Below are 17370 nucleotides of genomic sequence, written 5' to 3' on the forward strand. Positions count from 1 at the left end.
CTGAACACAGATAAAACAGAAGTAATTCTATTTGGAAAAAAAGACGAAAGACTCAGGATTACCACTATTCTTGACACAAAAGGGATTAAAACTAAAGAAATGGTTAAAAATCTTGGTGTTTTCATTGACAGCGAGCTAAACTTTGACAGTCACATGAAAGCAATCACTAAAACGGCATTTTATCACCTAAAAAACATTTCCAAACTAAGAGGACTTATGTCAAAAAATGATCTGGAAAAACTAATACATGCCTTCATCTCTAGTAGGTTGATTACTGCAATGGCCTTTTCACAGGCTTGCCAAAAAAGACCATCAAACGACTTCAGCTGGTTCAAAATGCAGCGGCTAGGGTTCTCACACGAACAAAAAGAACAGAGCACATTACTCCAATTCTAAGGTCCCTTCACTGGCTTCCAGTAAGCTACAGAATTGACTTTAAAGTATTGCTGCTGGTGTATAAATCTCTAAATGGTACAGGGCCCAATTACCTCTCTGATATGTTGCAGTGGCCTAACCCAATCAGATCTACCAGATCGCAACAGAAAAATTTACTATTAAAACCAGTTGTTAAAACAAAGTGTGGTGAAGCAGCTTTTAGCTACTATGCAGTACATCTATGGAACCAACTGCCAGAGGACATTAAAAATGCTCCTGCTGTTGGCAGCTTCAAATCTAGGTTAAAGACCAAGCTGTTTTCAGATGCTTTCTGTTAAATAATTAATATTTTTACATTTTTTATAATCTTTACTTTCTCTGCATGTTTTAAATTTACTTTAATTTTATTCTATTTTATTCCGCTGGTTTCTTTTTCTTTTTCTCCTTTTTTCTTTTTGCTATTTTATTATTTTATTTCTACTATTGTTTAATTCTTATTATTTTCTTTTAATTATTTTAATTCTTTTAATTAATTGTTTTAGATTAAAAATAAAATTATTTTATGTAATTTTATTTCTCTATTGTTTACTGTTTTTGTTTTTGCTTCTGTAAAGTACATTGAACTGCCATTGTGTATGAAATGTGCTATATAAATAAACTTGCCTTGCCTTGCACCGACAAATAGTGGAGTAATATCAGAAACGAGTTCGACAGTGTAAAATTGCAAAGAGTTTGAACATATCATCATCTACAGTGCATAATATCATCAAAAGATTCAGAGAATCTGGAAGAATCTCTGTGCGTAAGGGTCAAGGCCAGAAAACCATCCTGGGTGCCCGTGATCTTCGGGGCCTTAGACGGCACTGCATCACATACAGGCATGCTTCTGTATTGGAAATCACAAAATGGGCTCAGGAATATTTCCAGAGAACATTATCTGTGAACACAATTCACCATGCCATCCGCCGTTGCCAGCTAAAACTCGATAGTTCAAAGAAGAAGCCGTATCTAAACATGATCCAGAAGTGCAGATGTCTTCTCTGGGCCAAGGCTCATTTAAAATGGACTGTGGCAAAGTGGAAAACTGTTCTGTGGTCAGACGAATCAAAATGTGAAGTTCTTTATGGAAATCAGGGACGCTGTGTCATTCGGACTAAAGAGGAGAAGGACGACCCAAGTTGTTATCAGCACTCAGTTCAGAAGCCTGCATCTCTGATGGTATGGGGTTGCATTAGTGCGTGTGGCATGGACAGCTTACACATCTGGAAAGACACCATCAATGCTGAAAGGTATATCCAGGTTCTAGAGCAACATATGCTCCCATCCAGACGACGTCTCTTTCAGGGAAGACCTTGCATTTTCCAACATGACAATGCCAAACCACATACTGCATCAATTACAGCATCATGGCTGCGTAGAAGAAGGGTCCGGGTACTGAACTGGCCAGCCTGCAGTCCAGATCTTTCACCCATAGAAAACATTTGGCGCATCATAAAACGGAAGATACGACAAAAAAGACCTAAGACAGTTGAGCAACTAGAATCCTACATTAGACAAGAATGGGTTAACATTCCTGTCCCTAAACTTGAGCAACTCGTCTCCTCAGTCCCCAGACATTTACAGACTGTTGTAAAGTGAAAAGGGGATGTCTCACAGTGGTAAACATGGCCTTGTCCCAACTTTTTTGAGATGTCTCATCTCATCTCATTATCTCTAGCCGCTTTATCCTGTTCTACAGGGTCGCAGGCAAGCTGGAGCCTATCCCAGCTGACTACGGGCGAAAGGCGGGGTACACCCTGGACAAGTCGCCAGGTCATCACAGGGCTGACACATAGACACAGACAACCATTCACACTCACATTCACACCTACGGTCAATTTAGAGTCACCAGTTAACCTAACCGTCTTCTAACCTTCACAGTCTTTGGACTGTGGGGGAAACTGGAGCACCCAGAGGAAACCCACGTGGACACGGGGAGAACATGCAAACTCCGCACAGAAAGGCCCTAGCCGGCCACGGGGCTCGAACCCGGACCTTCTTACTGTGAGGCGACAGCACTAACCACTACACCACCGTGCCGCCCTTTTTGAGATGTGTTGTCATGAAATTTAAAATCACCTAATTTTTCTCTTTAAATGATAAATTTTCTCAGTTTAAACATTTGATATGTCATCTATGTTCTATTCTGATTAAAATATGTAATTTTGAAACTTCCACATCATTGCATTCCGTTTTTATTTACAATTTGTACTTTGTCCCAACTTTTCTGGAATCGGGGTTGTAAATGCTGTCTGTTTGTGTATTTTAGTTTGAGATGTAATGAGGTAACGTTGGTTATTTAACCATTTAGATGACGTGTAGTTATTTAGTTCAGCGATGCTAATTGCTTTGCACGCAAGTATACAGGCTGCCCCCCTCCCCTCAGCATAGATCCCTGAGCAAGCCAGAGGTGACCCTGAGACAAAATGAGGAAGAAACCTTAAAAAAGGAGTAAGAAGGCGATAGTGGGATTATAAATCATTACTATATCCTTTTTTTGTTTTTGGAAACATGCACATACTGTAGCTAATTAAATTGCTGGAAATCAGCTGAGGCAAAGAGAAGTCAGCTTTACTTGGTCTAACAATCTCAGTTAAGGCCATGCCTGTTGTCCACTTTCTTCTCCATTTCCAAATTTCTGCCAGTCAAATGGAAAACAATTTTCCTGTGTCAGATGTGATCTTTGTCAAGAATAAAGGTTTAGAACTAGTGGTAAAGTTGGTCTTAAGGGTAGGAGGGGTGTAGTGGGGAACAAGACATGGTCAGTGTCCAAACATCCAATAATAAAAACTTTCTCTGTTAAAGCTTCAAAGGGAAAAAATATATCATTAAAATATTCTATGACAACATAACTCTCTATTTGTAATAGACAAATCAAATTTCAGTTTGAAAATGTGGCCAGAGATCGACTTCTACTAATTGTACCTTTAAATGTTTTTAAATGATTATTTTTGACATTTAAAATAATTTATTGACATGGTCTATTAACATTTAAAATGAAATATTCACCTTTATGTCCAAATCTCCAGGTTTATCACACTGCCACTAAAATTAGGACACAAAATCTTGTCATATTAGATGTTGCAAAAATCTCTGTACATGAGTTTGTGTCATTACCATGATCATACATCATTCAAAGGCTTAGGCAACAATAAATGTACACATTTTGTACACAAGAAATTGAGATGCATTTAATGATAGGTTGCAAATCTTTAGAAACATTAACTAAGTACAATCAGCTTACATGTAAATTTAGATACTGCAAAAAGGTCTCTAACTATTGAATTTGTGTCTTACACACATTTGTTCACACATACTGTTTATAAGTATAGATTAAAGAGCATAGGGTTGTTAACTAGTGTTTAACACAGTTACATGAAAAAAATATATTGTCATCATATATACACACTGGATAAAATTTGGCCTTTGATAGAAATCTATAACTCACTGATTCTTTCCTGATGTGTTTTATATGTACATTTAAGGGCAATCGATATTTATTCCACAGCACAGTATTTATTTAATTATCTTGTGAACTGAAAGTACTAAAATGAACAGTAGCATAACATTTACTGATACACAGATTTGAGAGTTGCGTTAACAGTTCTGAATACTTACAGTATATACAGAATAAGTGTGATGCTTTACTATGTATATCAAGAAATATTTTAATGAAATATTTTTAAAACTTTTGGAGATTTGACCTTTTTTGTGAGCTACCAATTTGTCTCATCAAGGTGACAGTAGTAAGTTATGTACCTGTATGGAGAATAAATGCAACGTGACTTAGTGACTAAACTAAAAACAGAAATCCAACTTAAATTAGAAAACTTATTTTAAACAGATTTTAAACAGAAATTCTGTGTTTCAACTTAGATTACAAATACAGAATATAACTAAATATTACATTCTCAACATAGAGAAGTGCAGTAAAAAAGGAAATACATCAGATATAATATTTTTTCACAAATGTGACTGACTATTTTCTTTCTTTTAGTGTCCCTGACAAAGTCCCAATTTCCTGAATAATAATAATAATAATAATAATAATAATAGTGGGCGGCACGGTGGTGTAGTGGTTAGCACTGTCGCCTCACAGCAAGAAGGTCCAGGTTCGAGCCCCGTGGCCGGCGAGGGCCTTTCTCTGCAGAGTTTGCATGTTCTCCCCGTGTCTGCGTGGGTTTCCTCCGGGTGCTCCAGTTTCCCCCACAGTCCAAAGACATGCAGGTTAGGTTAACTGGTGGCTCTAAATTGACCGTAGGTGTGAATGTGAGTGTGAATGGTTGTCTGTGTCTATGTGTCAGCCCTGTGATGACCTGGCGACTTGTCCAGGGTGTACCCTGCCTTTCGCCCGTAGTCAGCTGGGATAGGCTCCAGCTTGCCTGCGACCCTGTAGAACAGGATAAAGTGGCTAGAGATAATGAGATGAGATAATAATAAAGGAACAGATTGTTCTAACTAGTACAGCAAATCTACTGAAAACAACAGAATTAGTTCTATAAAGTAAAACCATTTGTGTGTGAATTTGCCATCATTTTGTGTTTATGTAAAAGATGAATAAAGGTTGCATATGTTTTCATAATGATCTTTCCATGCTGTATACTGAACAGTCCTCTGTGTTGTTTTGCTCAGAATGTTGTTTTGTTTATAGTTACACTGCCTAGCCAAAAAAAATAGTCATGTGGATTTAAATAAGCAAATACTTAAAAGCCTTTGATTGGATAATTATTGCAGTGATTAATCTGTTTCAGCTGGCAACATCTAATCATTTAACTCTAACTGATGCAGTGAGTAGCTTCTCATTTCTTAAACAAACATGTCAGAAGACATATCCCATTGCCATGGAAAAAGATGTTACGGTGTTTCAGAAGGTTGTTACTGTGTTTCTGTTTCCGGTTGAGAGTACGCCATGTGCATTCTGGCTGCCACTTCTCACTGGAGCTTTTTATTTTATTTTCCCTTTTGTTTTTCTTTTTTTGTGTTTGTGTAGTTTGATGTTTGTTTCTTGTTTTTGTTTGAGTGTTTTGTCCGCCGGTTGTGGTGTAGCTCCAGACCCAGTTTTGGGCGTCGGTTCCCTCCAGGCCTTGATTTGCCGTGGGTGATGTCTGTGTTCCTCGTTATGGACTGCTTGTTGCTCATTTAACATCGGGGTTGTCCAGCGCTCTATGCAGTGGTGCTTTTGTGCTTGGTGCGGTGTTCTGAGCGATGTTACGCGGTGGCATTGGAGCAGCTGTACAGGCAGTTTGGGACATACTAGCGCTCTGTGTGGTGGTGCTTCTGTGCTTGCTTTGTGGATCCATGGCATGGTGTGCCGAGCAGTGTTGCCTGGCGGCGTTACGGTGGCTGTGCAGGCAGTGTGGGACTTGTTTTCGTGCGCCTTTTGGTGGGACTGTGTCTGCTACACCACTGGAATGACATCCTGACCTTTATTTGGTGGATTCCCCCCCCCCTTACAATTATACAGCGACCTTGGGTATGAGAAAGGCATTATATAAATTTAATGTATTATTATTATCCTTGCTAAAGGCATTAGTAGTTGCTAAGTCCAGTCGATGAGGTCACATGGGGTTCATTTTTAACCAAAAATCAAATAAATATAAAGTGCCTAAAATACGTTAATATATTGTATCATCATTAACCATGACATATATAATGTGGTAATTACAACCCCGATTCCAAAAAAGTTGGGACAAAGTACAAATTGTAAATAAAAATGGAATGCAATGATGTGGAATTTTGAAACTTCCACATTCTATTCAGAATAGAACATAGATGACATATCAAATGTTTAAACTGAGAAAATGTATCATTTAAAGAGAAAAATTAGGTGATTTTAAATTTCATGACAACACATCTCAAAAAAGTTGGGACAACGCCATGTTTACCACTGTGAGACATCCCCTTTTCTCTTTACAACAGTCTAAACATCTGGGGACTGAGGAGACAAGTTGCTCAAGTTTAGGAATAGGAATGTTAACCCATTCTTGTCTAATGTAGGATTCTAGTTGCCCAACTGTCTTAGGTCTTTTTTGTCGTATCTTCCGTTTTATGATGCGCCAAATGTTTCCTATGGGTGAAAGATCTGGACTGCAGGCTGGCCAGTTCAGTACCCGGACCCTTCTTCTACGCAGCCATGATGCTGTAATTGATGCAGTATGTGGTTTGGCATTGTCATGTTGGAAAATGCAAGGTCTTCCCTGAAAGAGACGTCGTCTGGATGGGAGCATATGTTGCTCTAGAACCTGGATATACCTTTCAGCATTGATGGTGTCTTTCCAGATGTGTAAGCTGCCCATGCCACACGCACTAATGCAACCCCATACCATCAGAGATGCAGGCTTCTGAACTGAGTGCTGATAACAACTTGGGTCGTCCTTCTCCTCTTTAGTCCAAATGACATGGCGTCTCTGATTTCCATAAAGAACTTCAAATTTTGATTCGTCTGACCACAGAACAGTTTTCCACTTTGCCACAGTCCATTTTAAATGAGCCTTGGCCCAGAGAAGACGTCTGCGCTTCTGGATCATGTTTAGGTACGGCTTCTTCTTTGAACTATCGAGTTTTAGCTGGCAACGGCGGATGGCACGGTGAATTGTGTTCACAGATAATGTTCTCTGGAAATTATTCCTGAGCCCATTTTGTGATTTCCAATACAGAAGCATGCCTGTATGTGATGCAGTGCCGTCTAAGGGCCCGAAGATCACGGGCACCAGGCATGGTTTTCCGGCCTTGACCCTTATGCACAGAGATTCTTCCAGATTCTCTGAATCTTTTGATGATATTATGCACTGTAGATGATGATATGTTCAAACTCTTTGCAATTTTACACTGTCAAGCTCCTTTCTGATATTGCTCCACTATTTGTCGGCGTAGAATTAGGGGGATTGGTGATCCTCTTCCCATCTTTACTTCTGAGAGGTGCTGCCACTCCAAGATGCTCTTTTTATACCTAGTCATGTTAATGACCTATTGCCAATTGACCTAATGAGTTGAAATTTGGTCCTCCAGCTGTTCCTTTTTTGTACCTTTAACTTTTTCAGCCTCTTATTGCCCCTGTCCCAACTTTTTTGAGATGTGTTGCTGTCATGAAATTTCAAATGAGCCAATATTTGGCATGAAATTTCAAAATGTCTCACTTTTGACATTTGATATGTTGTCTATGTTCTATTTTGGATACAATATCAGTTTTTGAGATTTGTAAATTATTGCATTCCATTTTTATTTACAATTTGTACTTTGTCCCAACTTTTTTGGAATCGGGGTTGTAATAATTTAAACTATTTTACATTTTTGGACAATATATTTTTTTTAATTCCAAGCGTGTTTTTTAATTAAATGAACAAATGTTTGAGCTTAATGTCCCTTATAAATCAGCATGGAGCTGAGTGGTATTTGGCTTATGAAGGAGTCACAGTATCCATCCCATCACCTGCCCCCCCTCCCCAGATGGCTCCACTGCCTCCTCATCCCCTGGACCCTCTCAGCTGACCACTTCCCAGGCTGCAGGCAGCCAGAGTACAGCTGGCCGAGTGTGTCAGTGTAGCTGGGAGCTGCTCACCATTGAGAAGGAGTGACTCCAGTTACTCAGAGACCTGCATGACCAGAGGGAGCAGCACAATCAGGAGCAGATGGGCCTTAAATGGACAAAACTAGACCTGCTGGCCAGACAAGTGGAACTTTGGAGTGGATTCACTAGAATGCAGCCATGGTTATTTTAACTGTTATCCACAATGCCATCTCATCTCATTATCTCTAGCCGCTTTATCCTTCTACAGGGTCGCAGGCAAGCTGGAGCCTATCCCAGCTGACTACGGGCGAAAGGCGGGGTACACCCTGGACAAGTCGCCAGGTCATCACAGGGCTGACACATAGACACAGACAACCATTCACACTCACATTCACACCTACGGTCAATTTAGAGTCACCAGTTAACCTAACCTGCATGTCTTTGGACTGTGGGGGAAACCGGAGCACCCGGAGGAAACCCACGCGGACACGGGGAGAACATGCAAACTCCACACAGAAAGGCCCTCGCCGGCCCCGGGGCTCGAACCCAGGACCTTCTTGCTGTGAGGCGACAGCGCTAACCACTACACCACCGTGCCGCCCGTCCACAATGCCATGTTGGCAATATTTTGCCCTTATATATAATATACACTGTTACAGGTGAAGCAATTTGTCTCATTTATGACACTTAATTAGATAATCACTTGCCTACTAATGGAGTTAAATTTGATTAAAATGTGGCGATATCAATATGACATTGTGATATCCATACATAATCCCATAACATGTTGACATATATTCATAATGTTTTGTATATATTTATTTAATAATTAACTTGATATACTTGCAAGATACAAGAAAAATAATTGAACACGAGCAGTAGATTCAACACCAGTTTCCGCCCATTGATTGTGAGAGTCCCTAGGAGGCGCGTGCGCATTAGGGTGGTTCATAAAATTGACTTTCACCAAATTTTGCCAGATCACTTTTTGCCTTGTTCCAATTGGTATTCTAAGCATCTGTACCAAAAATGGAGTCAATTGATGCACATTTAGGGGTGGCACACTTTTTCACAATTTTGAAATTGTTAACGTTTTTTTCTATTTTCGAGGCCCAGACAAGTCTGACATTGAAGCAGAAACAATCAGTGAGGAAAGTTACCAACTTCCTCTGTTTCATCTACATAATGTATTGGCATGAGGCTTCCCTTGCAACCCATGCTCCAAAGAATGATTTGGACTTGATCCAGAGTTTGCATCTATATCCGGACAAAAGCATTGCAGATGCTGCACTGAAGAGCATTGCACGACATTTGTGGTATCCGTCAGAAGATCTCGTCGCCCTAGCATTTTTTGATGCTTGCATTGATGCTGAAGAAAAGGAGGCAATGCTGAGAAATCTTGAAAGATGCCCTGGGAAGATGCTCAAAAGACTTGATGCCAAGTCTTTCTTCCACAAGAACAGTACAACTACCATCTCTAGCCTCGTCACTCGCCGCTCAATCCACTTCTTTGAAGTTCTCACTGAAGGCCAAATTAACAGCACAAGTAACCCTGATGATGTGAGGTCCATTCTCACAGATGAGAATCTGCGACAAAAAGTTCATGCCTTGAAGGTCATCAATGACAGTGCAGAGAGAGGCATTGCCCTTATTAAACGCTGTCAACAATCTGTGTGAAATGAAGACCAAAAGCAGTTTTTGCTCTGCATTGTGCAAGGACACAGAGACAAAGTATCAAAGAGAACAAGGTCATCATACATGGAATATAGTGTTTGAACTGTTCTAATGTTCTAATATATGTAGCATAAGTACAGGGAGATTGGGAGAGATTATTATTGAGCACACTTATCGAGCATTCTGCATTGTTCATTTTTGTAATGTTCAAGTTTCTGTTTCTGCTAAAGTTACGCATTCTTATGTAGAACATTAAAAATTGTGAAAAAGTGTGCCACCCTTTACTGGCATCCTATTGGCTCAATTTTTGGTACAGATGTTTACAATGTCAATAGGAACAAGACAAAATGTGATCTGGCAAAATTTAGAAAACTTTTACTTATACCATCATATTGTGAACCACCCTAGTGCGCATATTGTTTATTCAGCTGAAAGCGAGATGCTTTTTGCTGTGAAAGAGTGATCCAGGTCCATCATAAGTTAAGAGCAAACTAAAATACTACTTTGGCTACGACAGTGTTCAGGAAACCCACGTTAATGATGGTTCTTAAGAGGCAGTTAAAGACACTCTTAGCCTTAAGAGGCTTTTGGGGAAACCCACCCTGATCAATTCAGATTTACCCTATTCCTGAGTGATGGGTGTGTCAGGATAAGAAGGGAAGCATATGAGGCAATGAACCCATCATGCATAGTGGCCACTGTGCAAGCTTCTGGAGGCAGTGTTAGTATGATCTGGGATTGCTTCACTTGGTCAGGTCGAGGCTCAGCAATATTATGTGGCAGTAAAAAGAAGTTGGCTGACTAAATGAATATAATAAATCAGTCTATATCCCATCAGTCTATTTTTTTCTTACCTGATGGCACAGGCATAAAGTTAGGGCTCAAACTGTGAAAGAGTGGTTGAATTCTCACACATGAATTTGCCACCACAGAGTCCTGACCTTAACCTCATTGGAAGTCTTTGGGATGTGCTAGAGAAAACTTTGTGGAGTGGATCAGTTCTCCCATCATCAATACAAGATCTCGGCCAAAAAATAATATAACTCTGGATGGAAATAAATGTTGTGACATTAAATAAGGTTTTCAAAACAATGCCATAGTGGATGTGTTTTTAATCATAATCAAAGCTAAAAGTGTTCCAGCTAAACATTAGTTTGTGCAACTTTTTTTTGTCAGGCAGTTTATTTTACGTAAGTGATAATTTTTCCTTGAAATTACTCAATTTCTTTGTCACTTCCTCATCTTCTTTTATGATTAGAACCCATCTTTGTGTCTCCCTTAGGTGTCTGACCTCACATGTCTGTTTAAAAACCTCATCTTTTAGGGACTTCAGCACTAAATTAAGTATTGTGACTCCTTTGCTTTTAGGGCTGTATACAGTGAAGAATACATTCCAGTTTTTATTGTTCCTTTATTTTTAGTTGAATTCCTGACATTTCCTGGAATTTGTTTATTACTCTAATAACTTGCGTCTGTTTGCTACTGTCTGCATGTATGAGTAGAGCTTGTCTCTGATAGCAAACACTGGTCCCGTACTCAGTCGCCCTTTTGGGAATCCACTTTTCTAATTGTGTTAGTGCCAGATTGAGGATAGCATTGGTGAGTGGACAGCCAGGATGCAAAGGTCTAAATTCCCCAGAAAGGTATTGGACTTTAGGAAGAAGGCAGTCCAGAATGTCTGCTATGGGTTTCTGTTTCAATTGTTCAAGTTCTGTATTAAGGAAAGACCACTTTACTTCTGGGCATTCCTTAAAGGTCACAATGAGAAGTTTGTCTTTCTCCATGTTTCTCTTGGAAGAATTAGAAATGAGCACATTAAGGCGCCTTGCCAAAATGTCTGAAAATATCAAATAGTCCACATTGAAGATGTGTCTTCCTGAAGGATTCAACGAATTTTTGAAAACCTCATGTACATATTTATCCTTGAACATGAGGTTGTAGTTTATCTTTAAAATTTCTGACATTGGATGTTGAAACCTTTTGTAGTAGTCCGCTGGCAATTGATCAGGCCTTTGTTCTTCTGAGTCAGCCAGAGACTTGATGGCAGTCAGTATTTCTGCCCCACTAATCTTCCCAAAACTCCTGTCAGGTTTTCCTTGATATCCAAATTCATCCAAAAATAAGGCAACTTTTGGAATTTTACTTCTAGTCTTTTGCTGCACTCTGAGTTCTAGGACAACAGGATTATGATCAGAAATTTCACTGGTGATAACTCTGATATCACAAACTCGTTCCATTGTGTCATTTTGCATGAAAAACATGTCTAACCTGGAGTAACTCTGATTCTGATGCCGCGTATAGGCCATATCAATAGGGTGTTTGTATGACCAGGTGTCTCTGAGATTGAGAGAAGCAGTAAAGTCTTTTAAAAACTCTCGCAGTGATGAATCCTTTGAAGTGGAAGGTTTCCGATCAAAGCTGGGATGTAAAACTGTGTTGAAATCACCTCCAACCACTAGCACACCCTCAGCTGTCTCCATCAAATATTCTTTCAGTCTACCCAACACAATTTTGTCATACTTATGATTGTACACATTAACGAGAGTGAACAGTTCATCATAGAGATAACAGAAGAGCACAATGTAACCTCCATTATAATCCTCATCATGGCATATGTACTCAAATTTTATGTCTTTTTTTATGAGTATTGCGACTCCTTTGCTTTTAGGGTCGTATACAGTGAAGAATACATTCCAGTTTTTTTGGACAGAATTTTCAAAGTTTTGGTAACCCTGTGGTCCAACATGTGTCTCTTGCATAAAGACAACATCAGCATGTAGTTTAATGAGGTTGTTCAAAAATTCTGAAATCTTCTCAGGTGACTTACTGGTATTTTTCATACCATTTGTGTTCCAGGAGACAAAACAGAGGCTTCTACTTTCTGCTTGTGATGTCATCATTAATGATTGAACTCCTGTAAATAAAGTACATTAATTGAATTATTTGATATTATTTCTGTCTCTTGTGTGCTATATTGTATTTTTTAAAAGCAAAGAAACCTCAGTCTCAAACATCAATCCCAAAATAAACACTATATTTTACTAATTACCTTGTTGAAACTGTACCTTGTACTCAGCAGTCACCTGGCCATACAAATGAAAGAAATGAAGAAAGTGTTATTGTTTAATGAAGAAATTTTATTTATATACGTATATACATACACAATGAAATAATTCATTAGTTAAGTTTTCAGGAATTATTTTATATAGTGGAAATACACAGGTTAATCATATAACGTGTTGAGTAACAGGAGTAAATTATCTCATCAAAAATTTTAGTTTTCACAAACAAATTCTACAAAAACTATTTATGTGCTTTAATTTTTTATCAACTTTCAGTTTAAAAAAAAACAGTGCACACAAAACATTTGTGCACAATTTATAGGTTCATGACTTTCCATTTAAAAAGGAAGAAAGGAGAACTTCCTCATACTGTTAATAATATTAATTTAACAGTAGAATGTGTAATGTCATGGTAGTCTTGCCTCAAAGACCAAACAAACAAGTTGAGAGCACACATTTGATTAAAGAATCCAGAGCGACAGTAGTGTTTGTTTTTGATGGTCCTTGATCACTTGACCTCAGGTCAGGTCAGGTCAGACAGTTGTAAAGTAAAAGTTTCCATTGTAAGAGAGCCCTAACTTTAAGCTAATGGCCCCATTGGGATTTTATATTCTGTCCTTTGAAATAACCAGATCTACTGCAAGAAAAATAGGAATCCATGCTATCTTGATTGCTGTTGCTAATTAAAAGACTATAATACTTTAGACTATGGTAATTTCCATTAACAATCAAGCAATCCATAAAATGCTAACACAAAGTTGTACAGTTGATGCTCATTATTTAAAATTACAACACCTTAAACAAAACAAAACAATATTTGAGAAATACTAAAAATTATATAAATGTGTACAATTACATAAATTATACATAAATATCCAGTTCATATACCATTTCCTTAAAAATGCATAATAGCAGAGCTCCATACTTAAAAGAATATGGTAATGCATCAACCTCATTTTTTATGCCTTTTGTGACCATATGATGTCCATTTGTATGTCCGTATATATGAATAACATATGTGTACCAACACAGGGTACCCAATCATAAGTCCAAGGCAATGTATCTCATAAACACTTGACAACAACATTTGTATCTTTATTTACATAAGATTTTATCCAGCACTTTTTTTATTTGCTTTTTAAAATATGATGTGGGATTATTTACTAACACATTTTATGGAAAGAAAAGAAGAGCAACTGTAGCACAAACTGCTGAAAAAGTTAATGCTGGCTAAAACAGAAAGGTGTCAGTTTATATATATATATATATATATATATATATATATATATACAGTCATGGGAAAAAGAAAGTACACCCTCTTCCAGTTACATGGTTTTACCAGTCAAGGTCCTAAAATTATGCAAATCTAACCTCAGGTGTCAAGCAACACACAACAGATTCCACTGTCATTATTTATTTAAAAAAAAACTAATTGAAAATGCAGAATCCTTGTGTGAAAAAGTAAGTACACCCCATGATTCAGTAGCTTGTAGAACCACCTTTTGCAGCAATAACTTGAAGCAATCGTTTTCTGTATGATTTGATCAGTCTCTAACATCATTGTCGAAGAATTGTGGCCCACACTTCTTTACAACATTGCTTCAGTTCATTCATGTTTGAGGGCATTTGTTTATGCACAGCTCTCTTAAGGTCCCGCCACAGCATTTCAATTGGGTTGAAATCTGGACTTTGACTTGGCCATTCCAACACCTTGATTTTTTTTCTTTTTCAGCCATTCTACTGTAGATTTGCTGGTGTGCTTGGGATCATTGTCCTGTTGCATGACCCAATTGCAGCCAAGCTTTAGCTATTGAACAGCTGGCCTCACATTTGCCTCTAGAATACTTTGGTATACAGAGGAGTTCATGGTTGACTCAAATCATCACCCCTCTACCACCGTACTTGATGGTTGGTATGAGGTGTTTGTGTTGATATGCTGTGTTTGGTTTTCACCAAACATGGCGCTGTGCATCATGACCAAACATTTCCACTTTGGTCTCATCTGTCCAAAGGGCATTGTTCCAGAAGGTTTGTGGCTTGTTCAGATACATCTTTGCAAACCTAAGCTCTGCTGCCATGTTCATTTTAGATAGAAGAGGGTTTCTTCTGGCAACCCTTCCAAAGAAGCCATACTTGCACAGTTTTTTTCTAATTGCACTGTCATGAACTTTAACATTTAACACGCTAACTGTGGCCTGTAGAGTCTTAGATGTAGTCCTTGTGTTTTTTGCAATTTCTCTGAGCATTGCATGGTCTGACCTTGGAGTACATTTACTGGGACGTCCACTCTTGGGAAGATTGGCAACTGCCTTGAATGTTTTCCACTTCTGAATAATTTTTCTCACAGTAGAATGATGGATTTCAAATTGTTTGGAAATGGCCTTATAACTCTTCCCAGACTGATATGCAGCAACAATTGCTTCTCTAAGATCATTGCTGATGTCTTTCCTCCTTGGCATTGTGTTAACATACACCTGAGTGCTCCAGACCAGCAAACTGCCAAAACTTCTGCTTTTTAAGAGGTGGCCACACTTGCTGATGATCAATTAATCAAATTCATTTGATCTGTAACACCTGGCTGCTAATTGCCTTCATAATTTCTATGGAAGCATTAAGGGTGTACTTATTTTTTCACACACTGCTACTGCATTTTTGGCTTACTTTGTGTTACATAAATAATGACAGGGTGAATATGTCGTGTTATTGGTCATCTGAGGTTGTATTTGCCTAATTTTAAGACCTGGTAAGGGCCAGATAATTTTTTATTATGTCCTGACACTTAAAACCTAGACTTGAAAGAGGGTGTACTTTCTTTTTCGCATGACTGTATATATACAGTGCCTTGCAAAAGTATTCCCCCTGGTATTTTTCAGGTTTTGTTGCCTCACAACCTGGAATTAAAATGGATTGTTTGAGGGTTTGCATAATTTCATTTACAGAACATCCCTACAACTTTGAAGATGTGAATTTTTTTTATTGTGAAGCAGACAATAAATAGGACAAAATAACAGAAAACTTCAATGTGTATAACTATTCACCCCCCTAATGTCAGTACTTTGTAGAGCCACCTTTTGCGGTAATTATAGCTGCAAGTCACTTTGGATAATTCTCTATGAGCTTGCCGCATCTAGCCACTGGGATTTTTGCCCATTCCTCAAGGCAAAACTGGTCCAGCTCCTTCAAGTTGGATGGATTCCGCTGGTGAATAGCAATCAAGTCTGACCACAGATTCTCAATTGGATTGAGGTCTGGGCTTTGACTAGGCCATTCCAAGACATTTAAATGTTTCCCTTTAAACCACTCTAGTGTAGCTTTAGCAGTATGTTCAGGGTCATTGTCCTGCTGAAATGTGAACCTTTGTCCCAGTCTCAAACCTCTGGCTGACTCAAACAGGTTTTCCTCCAGAATTGCCCTGCATTTAGTGCCATTCATCTTTCCTTCAGTCCTGACCAGCTTTCCTGTCCCTGCAGATGAAAAATATCCCCACAGCATGATGCTGCCACCACCATGCTTCATTGTAGGAATGGTGTTCTCAGGGTGTTGGGTTTGCAACACATGGCATTTCCCATGATAGCCAAAAAGTTAAATTTTAGTCTCTTTTAACCAGAGAATCTTCTTCCATGTGTTTGGGGAGTCTGCCACATGCTGTTGGGCAAACTCCAAATGTGTTTTCTTAAGCAATGACTTTTTTTCTGGCCACGCTTCCATAAAGCCCAGCTCTGTGGAGTGTATGGCTTATTGTGGTCCTATGGACAGATACTCCAGTCTCTGCTGTGGAACTCTGCAGCTCCTTCAGTGTTACCTGTGGTCTCTGTGCTGCCTCTCTGATTAATGCCATCCTTGCCCAATCCGTGAGTTGTGGTGGGCAGCCCTCTCTTGGCAGGTTTGTTGTGGTACCATGTTCTTTCCATTTGATGATGATGGATTTGATGGTGCTCTGGGGGATCATCAAAGATTTGGATATTTTTTTATAACCCAACCCTGACTTGTACTTCTCAACAACTTTGTACCTGACTTGTTTGGAGAGCTCCTTAGTCTTCATGGTGTTGTTTGGTTAGTGGTGCCTCTTGCTTAGTGGTGTTGCAGCCTCTGTGGCCTTTCAGAAAAGGTGTATATATACTGAGAGATCATGTGACACTTAAGATTGCACACAGGTGGACTTTATTTCACTAATTATGTGACTTCTGAAGGTAATTGGTTGCACCAGAACTTTTTAGGCACTTCAAAGCAAAGGGGGTGAATACATGTGCACATGCCAATTTTCAGTTTTTTTATTTTAAAAGTCTATTTTTTTTCTCATTTCACTTCACCAACTTAGACTATTTTGTGCAGATCCATTACATAAACTTCAGATTAAAAAAAAAAAAACATTTAAACTACAGGTTGTAATGTAACAAAATAAATAGATAAAAAGCCAAGGGGGTGAATACTTTTGCAAGGCAGTAATATATATATTAGTATAAATATGCAGGCGCACTGATTTATCGAGAAATTCGAACTATTTCTCAATAATCACTCAGAGCAACTCAGCAAAATGGCTGGCAGTCACTTTGTCAACATAAGTGAGGAAGAACTACAATTTATGAAAGAAAATGCTGTTCCTAAAAGCGCTAAAGATGCTACAAAGTTTGGTCTAAAACTATTCAAAGATAAGGTGGAATTGTGATTTATTTTATCTATTTCAAAACAAAGTATTTTATGTTAATCAGCATA

The sequence above is a fragment of the Neoarius graeffei genome, chromosome 5 (assembly GCF_027579695.1).
Source record: "Neoarius graeffei isolate fNeoGra1 chromosome 5, fNeoGra1.pri, whole genome shotgun sequence".
Lineage (NCBI taxonomy): Eukaryota > Metazoa > Chordata > Actinopteri > Siluriformes > Ariidae > Neoarius > Neoarius graeffei.